This window comes from Simochromis diagramma, unplaced genomic scaffold, assembly GCF_900408965.1.
Source record: "Simochromis diagramma unplaced genomic scaffold, fSimDia1.1 OVJJ01000516.1, whole genome shotgun sequence".
NCBI classification, from domain to species: domain Eukaryota; kingdom Metazoa; phylum Chordata; class Actinopteri; order Cichliformes; family Cichlidae; genus Simochromis; species Simochromis diagramma.
This window is the reverse complement of record NW_024386938.1, coordinates 2,050,310-2,058,814: the sequence shown is the minus strand read 5'-3', so window position 1 is coordinate 2,058,814 and position 8,505 is coordinate 2,050,310.

Sequence of the window (8,505 nt, the reverse complement as noted above, 5' to 3'; positions counted from 1 at the left end):
AGTCGGGATGGAGGGATTGAGGCCCCTGCTCTCCGGTGGGTTGCAGGAAAAGTGGAGCAGAGAGATAATGAGACACCATGAAGGCGGAGGAGGAGCCAGTCAATTGGTTTACGTTCATGTAACATGAACCCTCTCCTCCTGTGGCCTCCCCCTGTTACCTCTGTGTCTTATTATCTCTCCATTATCACGCAACCTCCCTCCCTCCCATCAAACAGATGGGTCCACGCACATGGCTGTTCTGTCTCCCTCCCTCCCTCTCTCTCACTCCATCACCCTAATGCACTGTGGCAGTGTCGGCTGCTGTGTTCGCTCCTGAATGGGAAGCCTGAAATTATTCCCAAGCTTGAAATCTCTCTTCCTCTCTCGCTCTGTCACATTCATCCCTTCTTCCTATTCTTCAGCTTTTCCCTCTTGTTGAGAGCTGTTGCTCGTGTTTTTGCTTCTACCAATGTTAGCACACCAAACATGCATGTGTTTTGCCAACAGAATTCCTTGGATTGGCATCCAGTTGATGCTTAACTCCTGTACGTGGGTTTACTTGAGGTCTAACTGTTGTTAATCTTTCCTCCAGTGTGGCAGAGAAGGGAACCGGCGGCTGCAAAGATCTGATGGAGGCCTTCGCTGCTTGTGTGAAGAGTGCAGCTGAAGGGACGTCATGAGGAGTCGCCCTCCAGCCTCAAATGTAAGCATGTTGCATAATTGAATGATTAATTCCATAACAGCTTTGGTGGGGGGTTATTTATAGAAACCTTTGTGAATCGTCTGAAAATGGTTTCAACAGGAATAGAGAATACAAGTGTTTATTCTCTAAATATATCTTTAAAAAAATGAACTATGGCTGAATTCTCTTTAGCTGGTCCTGCTGGTTTACTGTTCCAACGCTGACGATAATGACTATAATGCTCAGCTTAGCCTTACTTTGACATATCAAAAGTTTGTTATTATTGCCAAGACTTGGGAGGATAATTTTTAGGAGGAACAAAAATGACATATTCTGATAGACTGGCAAATCAAATACATATATATGACTAAATAAAGATCCAAAATCTCATTATTGAGATGCTGAGTTTTAAAATATTTGCCGCTTTGTCAGTTGAAAAGCAGTTTCAATATGAAGACACTTAAAATAACAATCCACTCACCAGAATTAACAAACAGCCTGACTGAGTGATCGGTCTGCTGTAGATATCAGTTCTTGGTAAGGAAACAGGTACTTTAATGCAGGCATAAATGTATGTAAAACAAAGGATGAGAGTGCAAATGGATCAGCCAGACCACATACAGAGATGATCTGGATTTCACTGGATCTGAGCCATGTGGCCAAAGGTATTCAGCTGGCCTACTGTATAATGAAAAAGGGAAGAAGCAAGTGGTATGATTTGGGAAGATTGCAACATGTGACGCTCCTTGTCTGTATCTGTTTGAGATCAGTGGTTAGATATCAGATTATTTGTCAGGCCTGCCCAAAGGATCTTTGCCTTCATCCAGCTCAAATGTCTCTCGCTATTGCAGGTCCACTGCACTGAGTCCTCCAAGTTCCCAGCATTTTCCTTCTGCACAACAGCACTGGACCGATGACAACAACTCGAATGATGAAGATGATGATGATGATCATCACAGAGAGGCAAACACTGTGTTGATTTGGGCCGAGTTTGGGATCTGGTGGCAGAAACCACAGTTTCCTCCCCCCCTGTCCTCCCCCTCATGTTTTAGGTTTTTCTGGGTCCCGCAGTCTTACCCGCTATTCCCCTCGTCCCTATGGCTGATATACATTATACTGACAATTCCAGAGAGCCAATGGGCTGTGATGTAAATTGTCGACTTGAAATGAATACTTATAAATGGAAATAAAAAGTATGAAATACTTGGTATAAAAACCAACTTGTGATTTCTGGCCTCTTGATTTGTAATACTGAGGATGCAGCAACCTTTGACCCAATCCTAGTTTTGCCTTGTAGAGGTTAGAGGTTAGCATGTACACCAAGACAGTAAATACGCAGAATAACTTCTAAATAACCAAGTAGCAATCTGAACATCTTCGTGATCATCAAGAGGATAGAGTGATGACACTGCTTCTGACATCAATGCTAGTTAAAATGGCTGTACAGAGACACATTATTGTATTGCTACAGTATGTCTTTATTTTCTGCAACATCTCCAATTTTTCCCAACATACTGACACTTTTTCAAAAACATATATATTAATTATTAATGACAGTTTATAAAGTAAATATGTCCTAAGGACTGGTTTGTCTAGGGACTGTTAATGCTTAGCTATCTTCAGTGTTAGCATTTTGATGCTAAGGATGAAACAGTGGAGTTCCAAGTTATCAGCTAATGCTAGCTAGCTTGGTTGCTATACACATATAATAGGGTGACCAACCATCCTCTTTTCCCCGGACATGTCCACTTTTCACGTTCTGTCCGGAGCGTCGGGGAGGATTTTCGAGATTGATGAAAATGTCCGGGTTTTTCTATACAGAGGAACCATATGTGTGATGTCATCTCCGAGCTGATGCTTTGTGAGCGCAGACCGGACAGACAGCGTGCAGCAGCGCGCCTGATGATGTTTAAAAGACGTCAAAGCGCAAGTGGAGCTTTTCAGATAAACTGCAAAATAAATTTCCCTCGTACGGTCCCGGTAATTTTTCTTATAAAGGTGAGGCATTCTTTCTGCACCATTATTTAATTCCAGAGGTTTTTGAGTTACTTTTTTTGCCCTTGATGACTTGTAAAAGCCTAAATGACATTTTTGTTTCACCATTCATTGACCGCACAGAGAAGGCATTGTTTAAATGAGTTAAAAATTTCTTTAAGCAAACAGTATTATTAAAGTTCTTCATGAATGGGCCAAGTGTCCTCTTTTTTTGGAAATCAAAATATGGTCACCCTAACGTATAAGATAGTTAAAACTAATAAAATACTAGAATCTCACTCACCAAGTCTGAAGGACAAATTTGTTGGATGGTTTGTACCACACAGCAAAGCACATCATCAGTCAGGCAATCTGCAAAAATGCTCCAAATGGCACTAACAGCACACACAAAGAGACAAGGTCAAGTTCAATGAGTAGTGAAGGAGAGCAGATTTGATGGGGACACATCAGTGCAGACATGCCCCTAACATAACTGTACACGTGGATGACTTTTAATGAAGGTGTAAACTATTAATAGAGGTCTAAATTTTTTATTATTTTCTTATTTATACCTGGCTTTTTGACCATGACTGTTCTGTTTTCCGTCCGTTAGATCAATCAGCTTTGCTTGATTAACTGTACTCACACTAAAATACTTTAAAGGCTAGCTTCAAAGCCAAATGGTGCTCAACCGTTTCTTTGTGACAGGACTGGCAGCCAGTATGACCCAAAACACAAGAATCAGTTTTTAATGAAGAATAAAGTCTATAAAAAGACGATTTTTGAGTTCTAGAGGTTGTCCCTTTAACGAATGTTGGCAATCTTGATAACCCAGCAAACCAGAGTTTTCACACAATATTTTAGGTTACATTATAACTAGGGATGGGTATCGAAAAGCGGTTCTTGTTGAGAACCGGTTCCCACTTTTTCGATTCCTTGGAATTGTTTGCCATTTTTGCAAACGATTCCCTTATCGATTCCAGTCGCCCTGAATGACGTCACCACGTTGCGGAGCGTCATTTACCTGGCAGGAAACACGGCGGCTCAAACGCTCAAAAGTTTGGTTAAACTTTACGAGAACAGATGACAACAGGGCAACTTGCAATACTTGAAAAGTAGATATTTCATTTAAGGGAGGAAACACTACGAATATGCAAAAGCATTTGCTCACAAAACACGTGATGACCTTAAATGAATGTCGTGTTTTTAATTCCGCTCCGGACTCGTGAATCTCAACCCAGCAGCAGCGGTGACGTTTGCACATCCTCTCCCGTTAATGCGGCAGGAAAATAATCAACTAACAGTGCATATTATGTTAGCGCGATCTGCCTTATTACAAAACCTGCCATTACTGCGCATTTAGGTGACCATGATGAGAGAGACAGAGTCTGGCTCAGATGCTGGCAGTTCTCGCTGCAGTCTACCGGTAGCTTCTCCTTTCAGGCCAGGATAGACGAATGTCACCGAGCAGTGACTAAGTTTGTGGTAAAAGCCTTGCACCCATTTGCCACAGCAGATGATTTTCGGTAAGTGAATGTGTTTAATTGTAGGCAGGGACCGGATATTCTTGTGTAATTGCTACAGAATAATTTATGTTATACTTTGTTATTGCTACAGAAGAATATTTATTTTATTATTTTACATTTACAGTTTTTTTTCCTGGGGACCCTGTGACACCCCATTGAAGAGCCGTAGGCTGTGCATCTCTTAAGATCTCACTGTTGGGTTTGTAAGGCCATGTTACTCCTAAATTTCTATCTTGTTCAAAGAGAAGATATAAAACAAAGTTCTAAGCTAATCGACCTTAGTGTTCTCCTTTTTTAAAAAGAATCGATAAAGAATCGAATCATTAAACAGAATCAAAAATTGAATCGTAATCATGAAAATCTTATCAATACCCATCCCTAATTATAACTTTACATATCTTGCTGTACTCAGTGCAAAAGACAACTGTTTGGGCAAAGGTTCTACAAGTTGCAACAAATGTTAGCAAGAAAAAAAAGAAGAAGAAAGAAAGAGTGAGCAGCTAATGTGCCAGTTACAGTTCAGCATTGTAGTGGTCCTTTCCAGTAAGTCCACAACTTCCTGTATTTTTTAAAATTCACTGACAACACACGTAAGTGCGGTAGATCAAGATCTTTGTGTAGATCAAACTTTTTCTGACACATCCTTGAAATGCTCGATTAAATTTAGACCTGAGGGAGTTTGGAGACTGGACTTCAACAGTATTTGCATTTTGGTGAGGTGAAGTGTCTGAGACCACTTCCACTGTAGCAATGGTTTATTGGGTAACTGAATGTCAGAAATCAAGAACGTTGCACTGTAACAGAATGAACAGTATTATACATGAATCTTTTATGGTTTTCCTGTTCTAGTGTAAATATTGCAGATGATCAGTGTATGACAGAGTAAGTATTAAATCCAATATAGGTGCTACAGTATATAATACCATCCTATATACCATTTGGACTTATACATAATCATATATATCTTGCATGTTGACATAGATACACCAACAGCAGGGATTACGTAAGGTTATAAATTGCTGAAGAGAGGGAAATTCAACATCTACCCCCAGTCATTCAACTTGTTCAAGTAAGAAGCCTCAAACATGGGCCTTAACTGTCAGCTGTCTGTTTGGCTGTCCTAATCCAGCCCCAGGGGGTAAATTCGGACTCTTTTTGGCATCACACCCATACATTCCCAGATTAGTCTGTCCTCAGCTTTCGAGTTTGTACATGTTTATGATACTTCAGACATATAGAAAAAGTACATTATACACTGCATAATTTGCAGTAGTACTGTACAGTCACTTCAGAGGTATAAAAGAGGTATTATTACATTCAGAAAGTAGCACCAGTGTGATAAAAACATTTTTCTAGACACCTCAAAACACGTTTGTTTTACTCCTGCAATTATTTTTCTTTTACTTTCAAAAAACATGTTCATACAAAATCTGTCCACAGTTGTATCCACTTCTTTTATTTGTAAAAGTACCCATAGTGAGCACAAGAGGGAGCCAAAGACCCTCCACTCACTTTCCATAAGGTCTTCTTTCTTCTTTGAAATTGTCTTTCCTGTTTAACCCTCTGAGCTCTAAGGCGTCCTCTGTGATGAGTTGAAGGCAGGGTTAAGATTATAACCTCTGCTGATCTGGAACTCAGAGAGTCTAAGTCAACTGTACTGAAGAAAAAGTGACCAGCAGCCCACATTATGCAACGCTACACATATGCACATATTGTCAGAGCAGCCCCGCTGTTTCCAGAAATATTCCCCAGCTACCTGACAGGACACATCATGTCCTACATTCTCAAATGTACATGCACACAGATGCACATGTATCCCTGTAATGTCCACAGTCAGTCTGTAGGCCTGACTGTGTAAGGACCCTTTCTTCAGCACAAGAAATAGTAACATCAATCATAACTTGAAATGGACCGATCCGATATTACGTATCGGTATCGGTCCGATACTGACCTAAATTACTGGATCGGATATCGGAGAAAAATAAAAAATGTAATCCGATCCATTAAATATCACGAAAGCACCTCACAAAACTTGCAACACGCCATAACTCGCCTCAGAACGTTAGCACGTCGGAGCAGTATGCATCACATGATAGAGCGGCTGTGGCATGCGGGACCTGTAGGTGGTCTGGATAGCATTTGGAGCTTCGCTAGCAACCGGGCATTTCATCTCCGACAAAGAAGTAAAGCAAGTGTGTAAGTCCATCTCTGAATGTTTGTAAAGCATTCCTGCGTTAAGCTTAACAAGCGATATATGGAGCGACTGCCTCTTCTTGCTGCTACTTCAATCATGAAACTGATCAATGATCAGCTGATCGGCTTTTCTGTTGCGAGTCCGTCTCTCTTGTTTGTTTTTGGCCCACTTTGCACCAGAAAGAGGAAACCAGCGGCTGAACAACAGCAGCACGTTTAACCTTGATAAGCTGTTGTTAGAATTTATTTAATATTACTTTCTACTCGAGGATCTTTTTCTACGTAGCTGACAGCTGGTAACTGTGCAGGGGCGGATCTAGCAAAGTTTAGCCAGGGGGGCCGATAGGGCATTAACAGGGAAAAATGGGCACAAAGACATACTTTTCTTTCTTATTCTCATTTAAAATGTCTAGCTTTTAATAAATAATTATCTGACACCCAAAGTTTTAATTTGATGTAAAATGAATAGAAGTCAATTACTGTATATAGTAACTATTGAGTCTAATATACCCTAGTAAGCTATAGTACTTTTTCCTTTGGGAAGGTACCATCTGTGCAGTCTGCAATTCTGTTGAAGAAAGATGTTGAATCTATTTAATATTTCTTGAAAAATAATTGATTTCTGTGCATTTTTTTTTCCACACTGTGTCAAATTAAGGTTGATTACGTCGATTAAGCATCATGAGGTGGAGCGTGAGGGGTGGTTCCCTATTTTTTATTTATTTATTTTTGTTGTTGCTGGGAGTTGGAACCCTATTAGTTAGGTTGCTTAATATTTATGCTAAGTACTCTTTAAAATACCAGAATAGGGAGGATGGTGTAGGTTTAAGTTTATTAGATTGATCAGTATTGCTGAACTATGAAATATTTTTTTTGCATACAGGTATAACAGAATAGCTTTAGTGTAGTTGTTGTTTTAAACTTGAGTATGAACTTATATAAAATGCAGCAAGATATTTAAAAAAACAGTTTTGTTGATTAAAAAACACTATATCGGATTCATATCGGTATCGGCAGATATCCAAATTTATGGTATCGGTATCGGACATAAAAAAGTGGTATCGTGCCATCTCTAATCATAACGTGGAGCATATGTTACAGGAACACAGTGTCGAACTGCCTGCTCTGTGCTTGACATCAGATATACCGTGTCCAACAACCTAAATGCTAAATGCCTCAGGAAGATTCCCCTGAGGGGAGGAGATGCAGTATTTCTGTCTGACTCTCAAGAGAAGAGCCTAAAAGGGGAAGTAAGTGTGTGTGTGTGTGTGTGTGTGTGTGTGTGTGTGTGTGTGTGTGTGTGTGTGTGTGTGTGTGTGTGTGTGTGTAAGCAAGCAAACATTTTAATATATATTATGAAGTAGTCCTCCTTGGTCTGTGCAGATACCAGCTTATGTAGCTGCATGTATTTCTTTGGTGCTATAAATGAGGTCACGGCGGATGTTTGTGCATCCCTTTGATTCTGGCAACCATGTTACTACCAATTTATGCCAGACTGGTTCCAGCGTCACACAGTGACTGAACTGTATGGATTTGAGCTCCTCTTGGAGCTAGATGTTGCACGGGAGCCTGATGGTGTACATTTGGTGGACAAACCTTGGCCTGGTGGCACCTGGTCAGGCACACACCAAGCTCCCACATTTTGAAACCACTACCCTTTAGGCTATAACCGTTGGAATGAAGTGCTATAAGATACACGGCGGGTAAGGAAGGATGAAGATCACCTGCCCATACACTCAGAAATGCAAAGCCAGATATAAACAAGATCCAGACTCGCTCCTTTCTTCTCTGTCAATGAATCCTTTAACATTGGCTAAGGCAGAAAACTGCCATGTGGTCTGATGTGTCAAAATTTCAAATCTTTTATAAAACTGATGGACACTGCAACTTTCCATCAGGAGAAAAAAGAAAGACGCTAGTGTAGTAGCCTAACAGCACCACCCTGTGGTTGGAAAATGCACTTACACCAGCAGTTATACAGACTCGTCTATGAAAACAAAAGATTTATTTTACTCTTGTGAAAATCAAGTTTTGTGCTCCTCTATCTTTGACTAATGAATAATGTGCACAAATGTAGAATTTTAATGTGCAATGAGATAAAAACAGCATCTGTGACACAAAAGATAACCTGGCATGAGTGGACTTACAGAC